General features: G+C 40.1%; 1 protein-coding gene across 1 annotated transcript in view; it reads right to left on the bottom strand.

Moving 5' to 3' along the window:
* UST (uronyl 2-sulfotransferase) overlaps positions 1 to 20524 on the bottom strand; it is a 288349-nt gene that overhangs the window by 215795 nt on the left and 52030 nt on the right. The window lies entirely within an intron of this gene.

The raw sequence follows: 20524 nt of genomic DNA, 5'->3' as shown, positions 1-20524 counted from the left end.
TAGGAGCTTAATAATTGATCACTGAATGAATCCTTTTACCCTACAGCTTTATTATCATCATCATTATCACCACCATCATTATCACCACCATCATTATCATAGCAAACATTTATTTATTTCCTATGCATCAGGCATTTCTCCAAATGCCTTACATATATAACCTTGTTTCATTTTCTCCTCAATTTTACAGATGAGGACAATGAAACAAGTAGGGTAAAGTGACCTGCCCAAGGACACATATCTTACGAGTGGCAGAGCCAAGATAGCAACCTAGGGCCCCGGGTTCTAGAGTCTGTGTTCTTAGTATCACATTTTCCTGCCCCTCTTAAGCAAATAAAATATCATTTTAAATCTAAGGAGCATATAATTATTTAAGTGTATTCTCAAAATATTATATTGCTATAACTAACTCTGCAAGCCTAGTTTCTAACAATAATGTAATGGCATTATTAGCTTATGATATGAAGAGCTTTCTACATGAAATCTGGTGCTGAAATGAGAATCAAATCTCTGAAGAGCACAATTACAGTTTTCTTTGTTAAAACAAAACAAAACATGGACTAACAAAGTATTTGGGAGCATTAATCCATCAGACTTAAGTTGAATAAATAGCTAATTTAATAGAGGTCAAAACCCCACTGGAATACCCAAAATCCAGAAAGTGAATGGTTCAAACTCATTTTTGAAGGTATAGAAACAGCCGGCAACCTCCATGGAAAAGCTTTTTTCCCCCCCAAATAACAAATGAAAATAGTTACAGAAGGAATTTCCCACTGTCCTTATTATAATCATTTCCAAAAAAGCATAAAAACACAAAAATACTTCTAAAAATCTATGCTTGAGAGTAAAAACTCCCTATCACATGTTTTGGAAAACCATATATGCTCATCTAAATATCAAGTTGAGTTTATTTTTTTAATGAATACAGAGTAAACTCTTTAATTCACAGTTATTTTTTTTTAAAACAAACTAGAACTATTTCTTTAAAAGATTTTATTTATTTGAGAGAGAATGAGGGTGAGAGAGAGAGAGCATGAGAGGGGAGAGGGTCAGAGGGAGAAGCAGACTCCCTGCTGAGCTGGGAGCCTGATGCGGTAGTCAATCCCAGGACTCCACAATAATGACCTGAGCTGAAAGCAGTTGCTTAACCAACTGAGCCACCCCAAATTAGAACCATTTTAAATTAACAATATGGCAAGATGACCAAGACCATGAAGGATATTTTTGCTGAGATCACATCATTTGAAATTTAGACCTTTTTTTTTTTCAATAGAAGGCCACAGACTTCTCTATTAGAATATAAGAATAAACGTTATATAATTCTTTGTATTCAGAATCCATTCCATAAATAGAATTAAATTAGTGAATCTATTTTGAAGACAATTGGAAAGCCCAAAAGCCCATTTGCCAGCAAACCCCAAAGTATGTTCTGTATCTGAATTGCTCACACCACAAGAACAGGCAAGACCATCGCTGTTTTAGAATTTACCGGCAAGGCCCTTACTTATCGGTATTTATTTGTAGACAGAATAATCACTCTCACTGATGTCCATGTACTAATCCCCAGAACCTGTGACTATGGACCCTTACATAACAAAAGGGACTTGGCAGGTGTGATTAAGCCAAAGATCTTAAGGTGGGGACATTATCTTGGATTATCTAAAGGGGCCCAATGTAGTAACAGATAGAGATGGAAGGGAAAGTCACAGAAGGAGATGTGACAACCAAAGCAAGTAAGATGGATACAATATGAGAAGAACACAGGCTGACTTTGTTGGCTTTAAAGATGGAGAGAGATGGTGGGGCATGAGCGCATGAATTCAGGCAGCTTGGAAATGCAAGAATGCAGGTAGTCTGGAAACTGGAAAAAACAAGGAAATGGATTCTCCTCTAGTGGATTCAGATGGGATACAGACTTGCTGATCTCTTCATTTTATTCCAGTGAGACCCGCACTGGATTTCCAACCTCCAGAATTGTAAGATGACAAATTTGTGTTAAGTCACAAACTTACTTGAAACATCTTATAAATATTAAGCTTATTTTAAGCTAATGACAAAACTTTGATCACACATAAAAACTCTACCGCTTTACTCTCTCTCCCCCTATTTTGTTTTTGATGTCACGGTTCACATCTTTGTTTTCATTTACATCTTTTTATATTGTATATCCATTAACATATTACTATAGCTCTAGCAATAGGACACATATCTCACAAGTGGCAGAGCCAAGATAGCAACCCAGGCCCCCGGGTTCTAGAGTCTGTGTTCTTAGTATCACATTTTCCTGCCCCTCTTAAGCAACTTTGTCCTTTAACTTTCACACTAGAGTTAAGTGCTTAACACGCCACCATGTTACAGTATTAGAGTATTCTGAAACTGATTATATACTCAGCTTTACCAGGGTGTCTTTTTTTTTTTTTTAAGATTTTATTTATTTATTTGTCAGAGAGAGTGAGCACAGGCAGACAGAGTGGCAGGCAGAGGCAGAGGGAGAAGCAGGCTCCCTGCTGAACAAGGAGCCCAATGTGGGACTCGATCCCAGGACACTGGGATCATGACCTGAGCCGAAGGCAGCCGCTCAACCAACTGAGCCACCCAGGCATCCCTACCAGGGTGTCTTCTATCTTCATGTTTTCATGTGACTAGTTAGCATCCTTTTGTTTCAGCCTGAAGAACTCCTTTTAGCATTTCTTATTATGACATGTCTAATGGTAATGAAAGCCCTCAACTTTGGTTTGTTAGACAAAACCTATCTCACCTTCATTTCTGAAGGACAAATTTACTGGGTAAAGTATTCTTGATTAGCAAGTTTTTTTTTTTTTTCAGTCCTTTGAATAAATCACCCACTCTCTTCTTGACTGCAAGGTTTCTGCTGAGAGACAGGTTGATAACCTTATGGGGGTTCCTTCATATAAATGAATTCTAAAGTTCTCTGCTGTTTTTAAAATTCTCTTTCCATTTTTGATTTTAGACAATTTTATTATAATGTATCTTGAAGAAGATGGTTTTAGATTGAAATTCTGATATGACCTGTTAGCTTCTTGAACTTGGATGTGTAAGTCTCTCCCCAGGTTTGGGAAGTTCTCAGCCATTATCTTTTTAAACAAGCTTTCTACCCCTTCCTCCCTCTCTTCTTCTAATGGGACTGCAATGGGTTGATTTTCTTAACAGTGTCCCCCAAGTCCCTAGGCCTTCTTCATCCCTTTTCATCCTTTTCTTTTCTTGCTCCTCTGACTGGATAATTTCAAATGATTTGTCTTCGAGCTCATTGACTCTCCTGCTTCTTTCAGTCTGCTCTCAAAGCTCTCAATTGAATTTTTCAATTCAGTTGTATGCTGCAGCTCCAAAATTTCTGTTTGATTCTTTTTAATGTTTTCTTTCTTTGGTTGAACTTCTCATTTTGTTCTTGTATTGTTTTCCTGATTTCATGGACTCTTATAGCTCTCTGAGGCTCTTTAGAATAATTATCTTGAATTCTTTATCATACAAGTCCTGTATCTCTACTTTAAGCCAGTTACTAGAAGTTAACTGTGTTCCTTTGGTGGAGCTGCATTTCCTTGATTCTTTATGACCCTTGAGCATGTTGCAGGTGTCTGCACATTTGAAGAAGCAATCACTTCTTCCAGACTTTAAGGACTGACTTTGGTAAGCAAGGACCTTTCCCTGTGGGTGAGGTCCTTCTGGAGCATGCTGTGACCCCAGGTGTAGAGGTGAAGTGTACCAAGTATAACCCCAGGTGCAGGGGGATGTGGTGACTTGTCACCTCAGTCTGCTGGTCACCACAGCAACTACAAGTGAGTGATCCTTGATGAACACCATCAGTGGTCCAGAGAGGAGGGAAGGGCTACCGAGTGAAACTGAAGCAGGTTCTTCATGTGGTACCCCAAAAGGCTGGGGAAGTACCCTGTTCTCCCTTTCCGAGCAAAAGATTCTTTCTTGTTGGGGACTTTCCTCTTGGAGATGAGCAATCCCAGCTTAGAGGATGAGATGATGCTGGCAAAATGAAGCCATTCTTTCCTTTTTTGTATGCTTTTCTCAAGTTTTGTTCTTTAAGGGGTTTTTTGGTTGTTGCTGTTGTTTCACTGTGTTGCTGAAGTTTCTTACATGGACTCCAGCATTCTCCCATGACTTTTTTTGTTTGCAGATATTTGTTTAATTTTTTTATGTTTGTGAGGGGAGGTAGACTAGGGTCTCTTACTTTGCCATCTCTGTGATATCACTCTCTTTTGAATCTTAAATTCTGTAAAAACTCCTCTCCTCCCAGTCTATGGTATAGAAGATAGAATCCAAGACAGCATTATTAACTGAAACTAAACACACAGGCTAATCTAATAAAGGATGTAGTTTTTAAAAAGGCTTTTATTTCTCACTCTTCCAAATTAAGGTGTACTGCTACCATTCCTAATATCACTTTTCTTTACCTTTTGTGTGTGTGTGTGTGTGTGTTATCAGTTGAATGATGAAAAGGAAATGTAAGTAACAGGATAAGGTAGCATCAATAGCTAATAAATTAAGGAAGAAAATATAACCCTCCTCTAAATTATGTTTATCACAAAAGTGCACAGTTTCTCCGCAGCTTAAAACATAGGAGCACAACTGTTCTCTGTAGGCAATCAGATTATGGTTGGTTTCAAGAATACCTGATGCTAGCTGGAAACATAAAAAGCATTCTTAGAGCAATGGGCTGCAGATTAATGTACAGGTTATTTTTTTTCCTAAGGTCATTCTCGTATTGTCAGTAATAAATTTCCTTTCTTACAGTTTGCTTTATTTAGATTTAGAAAACTTTCTAAATCATTCTTTCAGTTTGTATCATAAGCTTCTACACAGTCTGAAAAAGCAAGCTGGTATGCAAGAAAAACACTCCCCAAATCAACATTTTGTGTGATATTTCACATTTTCCAACTAAAAGAATGGTCCCTCACAACCCCCTCTTCTAAAACTAAGCAGAATTATCTGCACGTCTCTGGTGACAGAGACAGATGTGGGGAAACTCATTCTCCTCTCAGCACATGCACACAAAGCATTTACACCCCCCAACCCCAACACACACAAATATAAATACACACAAGTCACGTAAGAGTTGCGAATACATTGTATCATCTCTTTTTAATGGCCAGGTTATTTAATTATCTTATTAATAAAAACAATTAAAACCTATTTGCTTTTTACAAAAAAATTTTTTCCACTACCCATAATATATAGTTTTCCCTTTCAAGTTCTCCCATTAAAATTTTTACTTTTGATAGAAAAGTAATGTTTTAGGCTTATGTATCTTCTACCTTAGAGATTACAAACCCTCTCCCCAAAGAAGGGAAATCAGTTTTAATCACATCAATGAACAAATGGTAAATTATTCCTATCCCCTACAGAAGTGTCTCATGGCCCATAATTACTTAGTCTCTAGATGTCAAAGACCTACTACCTTGAGCTGTACTCAGGGTTGACTTCACACACCATGCAAAACATTGTATTCTTTCTCTCTTTCTCACACTTCTGTTTCATGAATTTTGCTAATTATGGGCTATTTCACACTTTTTCTTATGTGAGGTCAAGGCCAGTGGGGCAAGAGACAGGAGATAGCCCTGGGGTGTGAGGACTGGTTGCTCAAAGACTTGAGCAAATAAAGGAATATGTTGAAAATAATTGGGTTCAGTTTCTTCTCAGAGAGGAAGTTATAAATACGGAAACAGCAGCAGCATTATTCTTCTGACTAGAATAAACCCAAGGTATTATATTTGAATTGGAGTATCAATGTAAGCACAAGTTTTTTAACACATCAACAAATACAGAAATCAGTAGAGGTGTGTGTGTGTGTGTGTGTGTGTGTGTGTTTATACAGGCACATATTTTCTAGTTCTGTTCACTGAGGCTTGGAAACGATGACCATCCAGAAGCAATGCCTAGCACCCAAATTCTGATTTTTAAATACTACACTCTACTAAGAAAAACCAGATATCATTGGAGAAATGGTTGGTTCCAGGGCAGAGAAAGCAGCAGATGAGTCTAAAATACCTTTTTGGACCATAAAGTAAGGAAGTTTTCAAATAATGATGAGAATATGTCCAAAGGACATAGAGGCCAACTTGATGCAGACTTCGTTGGCCAAATCTGAGCAATTTTGTGCATTAAAATAAATATAGCTGAGCTTGACCAACACAGGAATAGAGGCACTGACTCCCTGCATAGTTGAAAATCCCTGTATAAGTTTTGATTCCACAAAACGTAGCTGCTAATAGCCTATTGTTGACCAGAAGCCTTACCAATAACATAAACATAACAAATTAACATATATTCTGTATGTTAAAATATTATATACTGTATTCTTACAATAAAGTTAGCCCCAGAAAAGAAAATGTTACTTAAAGAACTCATAACAAAGAGAAACTACATTTATACTACTGTACTTTATTTATTGGGAAAAAATCTGCACATAAGTGGACCTGCACATTTCGAAACTGTGTTATTCAAAGGTTAACTATAGTAATGGTAACAGGTTAGAATCCATTGACTCAAATAAGACTCCATGATTCTATATTTAACTAAATAAATGACTAAATATAAGAGAGATTTCGGTCTTATAGTGCCAAGCAATAAAGTAGAAAGAGTAAGAAGGTAGAAAATCACCATTTGGCAACCATCTGGTAATAACTGAATACCTTTGATAAAATTGATTCTGTCACAAATCATCAATGGATGATAAAACAGATGGATGAGAGTCTGATGAACAACAGAATATTTAGCTTTCAATGTCTCCTTTCATCAACTATTATTAGTTAATAAGCACATAATATTTGTTACTTCAATTTATATGGATAAATCTGACAAAAACTACTTTTAATGTTAATAGCACCAGTGACAAGACAAGTCAGCATTGCATATCTCTTAATAGGAAACACAAAAGATTCAGTATCACTTCTCCAGTAATTATTCTGTACCAAATCCAACCATAGGGAAACCTCAGACAACCTCAAATTAAGGGACATTCTACAAAGTTATTGACTTGGACTGAAAAAAAAAAAATTGTTCCAGAAAGAGATCGAAAAGACATGACAACTAAATGTAACCCATGACCCTGGACCAGATCTTGGACCTATAAAGGACATTGCTGGGACAAGTGACAACATTTGAATGGGGTTGGAGCATTAACTGATAGAATTAAATTTATGCTAATATTCTGGTTTTGATGGTGTTCTGTGGTTATACAGGAGAGAAATCTTTTCTTAGGAAATAGATATAAAAGTTTTAAAGGGTAATTGGACATTGTGTCTTCAACCAACTCTCAGATTGTGTAGAAAATTAAATGACATATGAAGAGAGGATAATAAAGAGAGAGAGAGGGAAAGAAAGAAAGTGAGAAAGTGAAAGAGAGAGAAGCAAGTCTGGCTAACTATTAATTTTGGGGGAATCTGAGTAAAGCGTATATGAGAAGTTTTTGTTTTATTCTTACAACTTTTCTGTAAGTTTGAAATTATTTCTAAATAAAAATTTTTAAAGGAAAAAGATCAAATATTTTACTATACCAGTACTATTAGATGGTGCATACCGAACCCCTTTGCCCAGCTTTGCAACCCACTGGGGATGCACGAAGGACCCAGGTCACTATCTAGAGGGACAAGCGGACACATGCAGTAAGATGTGTAACAGCTTATGCTAAGCCAGTACGCAGAGTGGAAGAGAGCAGCAGGCATAAATGAGCCTTAAAAATGCTACAAGAAGAAAAAGCAGCACATATTTAAAAAAAAAAAAAATGTGAAGGGTAATAAAACCCAGAATAGTTGGGAATGAGAAGCAGAGTTTCATGGAAGGAGGAGTGGATAACAAGACTGCTCTTAATCAGAAGAATTTTCAGCAGAAGATTCTATTTTTCCCTTTTTCATTCATAGAAAGTTTCCAGACAGACAACATTACATTTAGGGCAATGAAAAAAGAGCCTATGACTGATCTTGACAATCACACTCCTGATTCACAAACCTGACTTACCACCGATACAAATACAAAAAAGGCTCTTCAATGCACATATGTACTGACTTTTAAAAACAATATGGGAAAGACACAATTCCTTTTTTTTTTTTTTAACTTCTTTAAAAGCATAAAATCCTTTATTATCCATCTGGATACTCTTGCGCCAGAAAATGTACAAAGCCTATATATGTTGTCAGTGGGTAAATCAGAGAAAGTAATGTGAGAGAATCCTGATATCTTTATATCTTTAAGTCAATAGATTTTCCAGTCCAATTCAAGTTAGTCTTGATTACTTCTGCAAATGGAAGAAGTATGAGGTAACAGGGCATAGTTTCCTGACCCCGAGGTAACTACACAATGAGCATTATGTCAAATCATATTTTGTTCTACCGAGTAATGGGAGAGAGTAAATCATGAGCCCACAGTGGTACTTTTACAGACCCTTTTAACGTTTAAACCATACTTGCTTTGCATTTCATTATTATCTCTGCTAACAGGATCAGTGATTAAATTCAGACTATTTTTCAGGCTGAAAAGCAACCTAAATTGAAATCTATTACATGGCAAATCGGCCCTAACTTTGTGATGGGAGGTTCGCTCACAGAACCCAGCAGGATTCTGCTTCAAATGTAGTTTCTCCGTGAAAGTGAACATTCAATGAAAGTATTAACCCTTCATTTCTCAGGTCTGGCTAATTTTGCCCCCAACAGTGATCTTACATTATAGAACAGCCCCGATTTTTATTACCACCCCTCCAAATAGAAAACCGGGGCTGGACATAAGGTACAGTGTGTATGTGAACACCTTGGCAGTTAGGCACCAGAAGGTAGAAGAGAAACAATCCACTCCTTTTCCTTTTATTTCTCTCTCTCCTTTGAAATAATCCTCTGTGTATGAAGGGCAAGTACAAATGCACATGTATGAACGTTCGCAAATAAATCAGTGGGATGGACTCAAATGATGTTAATTTATCATCCCAATCAAATTCAATGGACAACATAATCCTGTCCTCAAATACTATAATATTGCTTAGAGTAATTCATATTTTTCTTAATATTTGGCAAATACTTTTGGAATTGGCTACCAGCCTAAAATTTCCTTCCAATCACAGGCTCTGCCCTGGGGTTAAAAGCCAGCCACCCACGTTTGAAACATTTATGTCTGAACCTGCAATTTGTTGGCCACCCACACTCACTCTTTTAAAAATGTTGGAACCAAATTTGCTTTGCCAGCTTAATTATCAAAGCCAAGAAATCCATTTCCCACAAACTGAATTAGGGATAGCATTCTCTCTCGATGAAAAAATGGAGACCTATGTGTTACCCATGTCTCGAGATTAGTTAATGCACCTGTCTAATTCCAAAGGAAAGTGAGATCAGAACCAGTCTCGTATGCACACCAACAGTCAAATGCAGCACAGGGCCAAGTGTGTCCCTCACCGCAAGTCACACTTTGGTAAATGAAATAAATCCTTTATTGCATATATTGGCCTGAGGCATATCTTCTCCTTCAAGATCTACACAACTTTACTTTAATATTCGATTTTGAACTTATTTCATTCTGGGTCTTTTTCATTTTCATGGCTATTGGAAACAGATTCCTGACTGACCTAAGGAAAAGACTGAAGGTTTTCTTTGTTCTCAGGGAAATAAAAACACTCTATCAGTTATAGGTTCATCCTTTAACACAGGTGGGTTGACAAATTTTTTTGGTAACAGGTTAGATAGTAAATATTTTCATTTTTGCAAGCTATGTGGTCTCTGTGCCTGCTATTCAACTCTGACATTGTAGCTTGAAAACAGCCACAGACAATGTGTAAACAAACGGGCACAGCTGTGAGCCAATAAAACTATATTTACAAGAACAGGAAGACGGCTAGATTTGGCTTGTGGGCTATAGTTTACTGACCCCAGCTTTAACATTTCTTGTTTTTGCTGTCTAATGAGAGATAGCCTTTATATGGAAAATGAAACAAAACAAAACAAAAACACTGGAACAATTTCTGAAAGAGTAGTTCATACACCATGTGCATCAGAATCTCCCAGTAGGTTTGAAAGCCATTCATACCCCTGGGCTCCACCCCTAATTTACCAGATCAGGGTCCCCAGGAGTGGGGCCCAGGAATCTGGATGTTTACGAGCAGTTAATTCATTGTGCCAAATTTAAGATCTTTAGGGCCATAACTTCAAGGTAAGATAGGATATAAAAAGTTTACATCTGTGGGAGTCATGGTTTTCAGGGAAAACTTTATTATCCTAAACGTAAGCCCCAAAGAGAGATTCACTCTCATCTCAAGGACTGTTTATTACCCCACAGATGAGTGTTAACATTTAGCTGTTTGCTTTAAAAAATAAGTTAATACAGGGGCGCCTCAATGGCTCGGTCAGTTGAATATCTCACTCCTGGTTTTGGCTCAGGTCACGATCTCACGGGTCGTGGGATCCCACCTAATGTCAGGCTCTGTGCTCACTGGGGAGTCTGCTCAAGGATTCTATCCCTCTGCCCCTCCCCCCCACTCGCGTGCTCTCTCCCTCTCAAATAAATTAATAAATCTTTAAAAATAAAATTAAAAAATGTTAATACAACAAAAGGAAGAATAAATATTCCATATCCTAGTCTCCATTTCTCCTATATAATGGCCATTTAATCTCAATTTCGACTTTCTTATATGTAAATTAATTGCTTAATACTTTACAATCATCATACATACTTTACAATTCATCATACATTTATGTTTATGTAGTTGATGGCAACACACTTTTGATTTGTTTTGGTTTGAGTATCTCCGGAAACTTTTATTTCAATGGAATCAGCTATACAACATGCACAGACAGCTGCATAGAATTCTATCGACTCCCTTCACACATTGAACTTTATAAAAGCTCCCTCCAGGGGTCAAAGGGACATTTCCTTTTTGCTGTATCTCTTCTCTCAGTAACACATGCTTAAATTGGAATTTAATTATCTTCGTCCCGCAGACTGAGAAACACCTCTCAAGTGGGTTTAAGGGTCCCCTCTTTTCACATTCCACTTGTCCGTCTGGGTGTCAGTCACTTTGCTCCTGAAATGCCATGTTGATATCACCTGTCATCCATCCTCCGTACACGGTGACTAAGTGGTTCAAATACACTGTTTGCGACCAGTCAGGGGACTAGGTTGCATTTTAAGCCATTGGTTCACTTCTCATGGCATCTCCTGATAATCTGAACTGCAGTGTGTAAAAGTGGGAGAAAATAACACAGTATTCAATTTTGATATTCCATTCACATCCCAACTAGCCCATCCCAAGGTACCAACCAGTCCCTGCACCAGAGAATCATGGTGTCTTTTAGGTCTGGGTCAAGCTCTCCCATAAGTCACAGTCAAGCCCCCAAAACAGTTTCCTGTCAGGAGGCTCATCAGATCTGCTGTTAATGAGCAAATGCAATGTCCTGGACAGAGAGATAGGGACAAATGTTGTCAGTTGAGTATAAGGGAAAGAAATGCAGACTCAGCCTGTCTTTAACTACAGAGTTCATGATCACTAAGTTAGTGATAAAAGTCTCTCATCCTATAATTTACGGGCTTTCCACAGGACTTTCCATAGAATAGGAAAACCATTGAGAAACATTGATAAAAATATATTTCCAAACCCGAACTCATTTTCTCCTAAGCAATATAACTTTTCATTCTCAATTCCTTCTTTGTTTTTTTTTTCTCTCTCTCGCTCTCTTTTAAAAGATTTTATTTATGTCAGACAGAGAGAGAGAGAACTTGCAGATGAGCAGAGGGGAAGGGGCAGAGGGGGCAGGACAGAGAAAGAAGCAGACACCCTGCTGAGCAGGGAGCCCTGCCCGGGGCTGGATCCCAGTACCCTGAGGATCATGACCCTAGCCGAAACAACTGAGCCACACAGGCACCCCTGTTTTTCTCTTTGACCAAGACACTTTTCATATTGAACGGGATATTAAAGTATCAAAATAAGAATGAAGGGTGGTTTTCCACATGGCACCTATTTTTTCCAGTTAACAAATATTTTTTGAAGCTCCTAGGCACTGTGCACTAGGAATATAACAGTTAAACAAAGGGGGGCAAAGGAAGGTGTGGATCTCTGCCTTCTTGGGATTCATTTTTGTCTCAAGTCTCACTCTCACCACCTTGTTTCAACATTGTTTTCTTTTAGCAGTTGTGTGCGTGTGTGTGTGTGTGTGTGTGTGTGTGTTATTTCCTTGGTTCCAGATTCAAAAGGCACAGAAGGTCATTCAGTGGACAGTATCTTCTCACTTCTCAATTCCAGCTACTCGGTTTCCTCCCTGGAGACAACCAATGTTTTCAGCTTCTCATCAAGCCTTCTAGAAAATGTTACACTATTCAAGCAAACAAGTATATACTCCTTCTTTTCTTTTTTTCAAGTATAATAAATACATCAATTATATGTTCTGTTTCGCACCTTGCTTTTTACACTTGACAAGTCTTGGAGCTCATCCCATCTTACTGCTCCATGTTTACAGCTGTATAGTATTCCCCTGTGTGGATATACCCTAATTCAATGAGTGCCTTTAATGGACAGGTATGCTGTTTTCAATCCTTTACTGTTACAAACGAATAACAAACTATTAACACTCTAGTCACTCACACACACATTTTAATATAGAAAAGCTATCCTTACTGGAAGAACTTGGCTGAGTTCATTCCTTGCCCATGTAGGCCATCTCCAGTCCATAAGCAGAAACAACATGGGCTGAGCCTGTCCTCTCCATGGCTGAAGAGATACGTCCAAGAGGACGACTTGTCATTTGGATCCTGTGGCCCAGGGCATTCTAGAGAGTTTCCTTGTGAGAAAGGGAAAGTGAAGAACCCAGTAGAGCTTCCGGAAATCTGCAGCTAATCAGCTTGTCCTTCTGAGGTCTCGGAACAACTTCAGCAAACGGCCTTGGACCCCAGACCTGCCACAAGCTGACTCGATCAACTGCAGGGTTAAGAGCTTCCAGAGCTGGAACCCTGGTGTCACGGATGGAGTTCAAGCACCGGGCATCATAAATCTATGAGAATTTCTTGGTCAAAGGCTCTGCTGGAGTCATTTTTTTTTCTTTCCAAACTCTGTGAAGGGCTCAGAGTCTTTCTTTATCCCTCCGCACAGCTGCAAACTCACATGTCCCTACAAGAAGGCCTAACTGGAGTGTTTCCTTTTAAACCTTTTAAATCAAACACCTTCCATAGGTACTTTGGCAGCTCTTCTGAGCCTTTAAAAGTGAGAAGGCAGAGAGAGGACCACCCACAGGCAGTTGGGTTTATTTGCACAGCATAACCCTTACAGTGGGCTCTGAAAGGCTGCCCTTCCGCACCCTCGTCTTACAGGTGCTCCTCCCGCCCTCGGTGGCCAGGACTTCGGGATAAATGCAGACCTTGTCATGAGTATAAACGCCCAGAGTCCTGTCCTTATTACCCCATCATTTAACTTGGTAGTGGCAATTTACGGAGTGCCCACAATGTGGAAGGTGCCATAAAATTTATTAAATGTTGCAATGATTGAAAGTGCATCATGTAAATGAATCCAGATGTATTTCTGGAAAGGCTGAAAAGATTTGTACAGACATGAAAATGAATGATTTATACTTTATCTCAAATAAATGGCGGGGGTGGGGGTGTGAACTCACAAACCCAATGAGTATTCATTTATAGCATATTAAATTAGTTCACAGATTGTAATAAAAGCTTTAAAATCACCTGACATAGAAGAGCCCTTTCAGTACACCGGTCCAGAGCACATTTCCTTCATGCCGCCTCAAAAATAGTAAAGATAGCAGAACTGTAACTTGGCATAAACGGTGAAGGGCATGTTCTATTTTGTAATGGTAAAGTTTCTCGCCAATTAAAATTTCTTCCATTAAAGACTATTAATGGCAGTGGCTTACATGAGGTTGGGGGGCAGTGTGACCTAACTTATGGAAACTGGGCACTAAATTAAAAAAATAAGAAGTTTCTGGAAGATGATGGGACCCAGCAGTTTCCCTCTCTTTTACTTCTCCTTCTCCTAAGCCATGGCTTACTGAGGACAGTTTCTGCAAGTTTACCAGCAACTACATACTTTGTAAAATGTTCTGAAGTATTTTATACTAATACTTTAATATTTTCATATTAAAAATATGAGATTGTATAAAACAGTAATAATATCTTTCAACATAAAGGAAATTTTTTTTTACAAGAATATCTTACAGTTTTTAAAAATGGGGTCATTGACTTGTTGACATCTATGAGCTGGTACTTCTCCATCAGGGAGATGCGCCAAAAGGAAGCATCTCATTCCCATGCATCAATAAAAAGCAATTTGAGGAAATATATTCATAGCAATGCATAGTATCTAGTCTCCTACATGACTCCCTCCAGGCTCTCCTCGCCCAGCACTCACACCCATGTCCACTCCCTTCCTACACTGAGCCAGAGTTGGTCTGTGTGTTCAATAGATTATGATGGAAGTGGAGGTACATCATTTCTAAGATTAGGCAATAACAACAACAACAATAAAAAAAAACCAGGTTCCATTTGGGTTCTTTCTCTCTCTCATCTTCTTTCTCTCTCACACTCTTTCTCTCTCTCTCTCATCATTCACTTGGAGAAGTCAGCTGCTATGTCACGAGCAGTCTTATGGAGAGACCCGTGGCACCAGAAACTGAGGCCTCGTGCCAGCAACCCCACGAGTGAAGGTGGAAAGCTGATACTCCAGTCCCACTGAGGCCTTCAGAAGAGGCAACAGCTGGACTGCAGCTTCATGAGAGACCCAACGATGAGTTAAGCCACTCCTGGATTCCTGACCCACAGATACTGCATATACTAGTAACTGGTTATTGTTTTAAGCTGCTTGATTTTGGGGTAATTTGTTACATAGCCATAGGTATCCAATACAATAACTGAGATATTCCAACTGGGAAGCTGCTAAGCCACTTACGATATAATAATCTTGATGAACTCCTAGATAATTAAAATAAAAATTACAAGCATTTTGGGCATGTAAAATAACTCAAAAAAACTAAAGCACAAATTTGTACACTGATTAAACTAGGTAGAAAATGTGTATGTATACATTTTCTCAAAGATCATGAAGAACTTGGAATGAAATAAACAGTTACTCCTACTCATTTCTTGGGTTCATTTATAATATGCAGAACTATATAAAATAAGAAAAACATCTGATTATGTAAATTGTAGACGCCCTATTTAATGGGAATAGTCAGTACTAAAGATATAAAAATAATAACACTGTGACTTAACATCACAGAATGAGGAACTGATTTCTCTTCATAAATAACTAGGGTAAATGCGTGGAGATTTTTAGACACGTCTGCAAATTTACCAACACTTCTTGCGCCAAGAGGTGGGAACTATTTCAATCTTCCCTTGGATTTGGGCTGACATTAGTGGTTTCTTGTTACTAATGGAAGATGCTGGAAGTAAAGACATGTGGCTTCCCAGGCCATAATAGACAAGGCCATTCAGCTTCTGCTTGGTTCATTTGGGACACTCTGAGGGAAGTAATTGTCATATAAGTCGGCTGACATCTTGGAAAAAGTCATGCATCGGTGTCAACTGTTAGCTGTGTGATGGGGCCATCTGCAAGGCCTGCACTGAATTTCCAGATGACTGCACACCCAGCTCAGGTGACTCCCAAATGAGAACTGCCAAGCTGAGCCCTTCCCAAAAGTTTGGGCCACAAAATCATGAAGACAATAAGAGGTTATTGTTATATATCACTATGTTTTAGGAAATGTGTTCAGCAGCTCTAGTAACCAGAACAATATACTCTAATAAGAATACACTCTTGTAGCTATAAGACTACACTCTTATAGAACTGAGAATGTAGAAGGGAAGAAGGCCATTGATACCTAAGCTTGAAACCAGCACGCCATTACTTCTGTTGGCCAAAGCAAGCCCCAAGTCAAGCCCAAGCTCAAAGGTGGAGGAAACAAGATCTACTTCTTAATGTCATATAGCAACAAATATGCATACACAGATGGGTGAGAACTGGTACCAAATTTACAATCAATTTGTTCACACCATGAGAGACCCTTAACTCTAGGAAACAAACTGAGGGTTGCTGGAGGGGAGATGGGGTTTGGGGGATGGGGTAACTGGGGGATGGGCATTAGGAAGACACATGATGTGAGGAGCACTGGGTGTTAATTGCAACTGATGAATTACTTAACTCTACATCTGAAATTAATGATGTACTACATGTGGGCTAACTGAATTTAAATGAATAAAAAAGAAAAGAAAAAAAGAAGAAAAAAGTGGGGCAGGGGTAAGATGGAAACATATCTGCCAGCAAATAAACAGAAGAAGAAGAAGAAAGAAAAAGGATCCACCTACGTTGGTCTTCCAGAAAATGAAAGATCATAAAGAGCCTCACCTACCTCCAAGTTGTCCCACATGCTCCCAGTCCCAGCTCACCATAAACACATGAACGTGCCCTCCACTCAAGACCAGAAGAACTGTCTACCCGACCAGCAGCATTAATAAACAGATCGTTCTGTATGCCAACTTCTGTGCTCATTTGTTGTAGAGCATTACTGAAGCAATAGATAGCTGATAGAACAATCATAATAAAAGCACTGTCTGATAATCAATGTTAACTTTTAGACAGCTTGAAAATACCAGCTTACAAAAGGTCGTTGTTACCTGTGTCAAACTTTATTTTATGGCTTAATGCAGGCTAATTAGTATATAACACCTCAACTTTGTTTTAGGGATTAATGTGTAGCTTAATTGATGATCTATGACTCCTAATGATATATATAAAAAACTAATAGTTTAAACAAAGTGGGGTGCCTGGGTGGGTCAGTCTGTTAAGTGTCTGCCTTTGGCTCAGGTCATGATCCCAGGGTCCTAGGATCGGACCCCGCATCAGGCTCACTGCTCAGTGGGGAGTCTGTTCTGCCTCTCCCTTGGCTGCTCCCCCAACTTGTGCTCTCCCTTTCTCAAATAAATAAATAAAATTCTTTAAAAAAAATAGTTTAAAACGGAGTAATTTGGGGCGCCTGGGTGGCTCAGTAGGTTAAAGCCTCTGCCTTCAGTCAGGTCATGATCCCAGGGTCCTCGGATGGAGCCCTGCATCGGGCTCTCTGCTCAGTGGGAAGCCTGCCTCCCCCTCTCTCTCTGCCTCTCTGCCTACTTGTGATCTCTGTCTGTCAAATAAATAAATAAAATCTTAAACAAACAAACAAACAAACAAACAAAAAAACGGAGTAATTTAACCCCAGAGTTAACCCCAGAGCCCTGGCAAAGCACAGGGCTGGAGGTAACAATTCAGTGGGTTTTGGAGTTTTTTTAAAAACTGGTTTTCTGGGGCGCCTGGGTGGCTCAGTGGGTTAAAGCCTCTGCCTTCGGCTCAGGTCATGATCTCAGAGTCCTGGGATCGAGCCCCACATGGGGCTCTCTGCTCAGCAGGGAGCCTGCTTCCTCCTCTCTCTCTACCTGCCTCTCTGCCTACTTGTAATCTCTGTCTGTCAAATAAATAAATAAAATCTTAAAAAAAAATTAAAAAATAAAATAAAAACTGGTTTTCTTTTCTGGTAATACTTCTTTTTGCAGTTTTGGGGACTGCAAAAGAAGACGGAGTTGAGCCCACCTCCAAAAAGGTTGAGAAAAAACCTACCCTGGTATTTATTTTGACCCCATATTCCTTAGCAGATGGGCAGTAAGGTTCAGACCCAACCAAATAGCAGGGTTGATTTTTTTCCCACACACTTTTCCTAATAATAGCCAAGCAGTAATTACATACATGGCAACTATGTACCAAGCTACTGCGGTGATCTATTTAAGTAATACAAACAGAAATATCTCCATACAATACTTATTACTCATAGGAAAAGAAAAACTTAAGTACTATTTACATCAATTCAGATAGGGCACCACCTCTAAAGCCAATAGCAAACCATGTAATGAAGCGTCGAAAGGACATTTTTTGAACCATATTTATGGCCTTACTCTAATCTTGATCCATAGCAGCCTACCCAAAATTTCCAAAGCAGCTATAATTCTAAGCAGACTAAAAAAAATACATTGCTATGCAGTCTGCCCTCTTTCTAACCTTTTAACCCCAAGATGGTCAACCATAGGTTCAATGTTATGGTCCGAGTTCAAAAGTTTTAATGTTCAGGTTGCTTCTGGCTACTAGGTTTCCTCTTCTAGCTACTAATTTAACCCAACTGCATTCTAAAGCTGACTCTGGCAATACATTAAAAAATGTGGTCAAAACAAATAAGCTGGCTCTGTCTCCTCCCTGTCCTCTAGCAGGGAACATTCCTTCCCCATCAAACTGACATCAAATTTTCTCTACATGGTAACGGCCGCAGACACCAACAGGCATATGGCAGCAGAGCTGGGGTGAGGACGGACCCACGTACACACTGGACTGAACAACAGAGGATTTAAATAAAATGTTAAGACAACTGTTGGAAAGATGCTAGAGGGCAGTACCTGTGAATTTGAGAATAAAATGTGAGCTTGGACCAAGTGACATTTATGGGCGCTTCCATCCCTGAGGCTCACTGAGAAATACCCCCACAAATGGGGAAAGGATTTGGAAACGAGAGAGCTTGCATGGGGCACAGAGACTGGATCAAGGCTGGGTCTGCTAGACACAAGGACACGGCAACAGCTGTGAGGAAGGCCCTGGGCTTCAGTGCCGGGCCTGCTTAGGATGGAGACTGCTGCAAGAGAATGTCCCTTCCACCAGAACCGTAAGAAGAAGAGAAACAGCTTGTCTACAAAACCCCAAGTTTCGGAGCCAATTAGAATGCTGAGGTCAAAAGGGAACTGAGTGAACTGAATGCCAAAGGGTGACAAATGCCTCTGTAGGGAGGAAGGACACATGCATTTTCACCTCTGACCAAGCGTGGGAGAAAGGGGCCCACTTTTCAGCTGGGGAGAGAGGAAAATAACTGAGATTTCAGCAAATTCTGCGTGGATGAGTGTGGTAGCTCAGGACCCCCGGGTCCCTACAAGGGGAGTCTGGCCCCCACTTACCAACTCTTTTCCACAGGCTTCCACTGAATGCTCGTGAGACGCTCAGGATGGCCAAGACCCTGAGAGGGCCCTCCAGTGCACAGGCCTGTTGAGGTTTGAAGGGAGAGCAAAGGCTATCTTAAGAATAAGATGGGTTGGCCGTTGGGCCTGTGGGTAGTTTCAAGTGAGGGACAGTGTCTTGGTCAGCGTGGCCTGCCATAGGATGCCACAGACTGGGTGGGGTTCAACAACAGACATTTATTTCTCACAGTTCTAAAGCTGGGCAGCCCAAGGGCAGGACACCAGCAGACTCAGTTCATAGGGAAGGTCTGATTCCTGACTGCCTTCTGATGTGGTGGAGAGAGAAAGCATTCTGGTGTCTCTTCCCCTGATCTTATAGGGACATAAATCCCTTCATGGGGGGGGTCCAGCCTCATGACTTCATCCAAACTTCATTATTACCTCCTAATGGTCCCATTTTTTAATACCAGCCTGTTAGGAGACAGGGCTTCAACCTACGGATTTAGGGTTGGAGAGGGGACACAAACATTCAGTTCATAACAAATGCGCACAAAAGCTGTCTGTGTCCCTCCTCTAATATCAAACAAAAGCCATCTGCTCCCAAGGAGGGGCAAAAGTTGACCCTTTGACATGAGGCAAAAGCAGTATGTGGCTGGGGAAGAGGTAGGAAATCCTTCCAACCCCCCTCCATTCCCTTCCCCATTCCTCACCCCCCACCCCCAAGGATGTCTGCCTGACTGGAGAGGACTGGCTAAGAGCCATCTCCCCCTGGGCAGGGACTCAGGTCTAGGATCCTTCCCTGGTACAAAACAAAAAAAGTTAAGGTAGGAAAATGTTTGCCTATAAGGATGGACCAGTGGGGTAACTGTTGCTCTTGCTGCTCCCAAAGCCAGGGGACATGAGTGAGAAGGTATTCCCAAGGGATTCCCAAGGGAATATTCCCAAGGAAGCCCTGCTCACTCAGAGACCCTAGGTTCCTCAAGGCCTGTCTGAAACACCCTCTCCATGGGCTGACACCCAGGGATTCAAGCACGGATGCTCTTTCCACTTACTTATCTCCCTTACAACACCCACAGAAACACTAGTCACTTCTAGAACAATGGTGACTACTCTTCGGCAATCTCAGTCCTCGTGCTCATGGCTCTGACTTCCAGCCAGCCCAGCCCTGCTGGCCATCCAGGCACCCCCACCCATGCCTACTGTTCACAGCTCACAAGGAAGTATTCATCCACGAGCTGCACGGTGTGGTGCTAGGAATTGTGGGTTGTGTTATTCTTCCCTCTGGCTGGTTTCTTCTCAGACAGAAAGTCAGCTCAGTGGGCCTATTCACATTCCTATCTGATGTCTTTCAAACCACGACACTGACAGCCACACCCGACATCTTATTGAACAATCATCCACGGTGACCCTGTAATCTCTCCCAGACATACGGAACCACATCGCATTGTGGTGACAGGCCTGCCCATCACACATTTCTCAATATGAAGATACAGCCTTTCTCATCCACTTCTTACCAACCTACCCAAAGCCCCTGGTTGAATGTTCTATAGCTACCTCT

This window comes from Lontra canadensis, unplaced genomic scaffold (assembly GCF_010015895.1).
Source record: "Lontra canadensis isolate GAN:19392208 unplaced genomic scaffold, GSC_riverotter_1.0 scaffold47, whole genome shotgun sequence".
In the NCBI taxonomy this organism is placed as follows: domain Eukaryota; kingdom Metazoa; phylum Chordata; class Mammalia; order Carnivora; family Mustelidae; genus Lontra; species Lontra canadensis.
The sequence above is the reverse complement of the archived record's forward strand: the minus strand, read 5'-3'. Positions and strand labels throughout refer to the sequence as shown.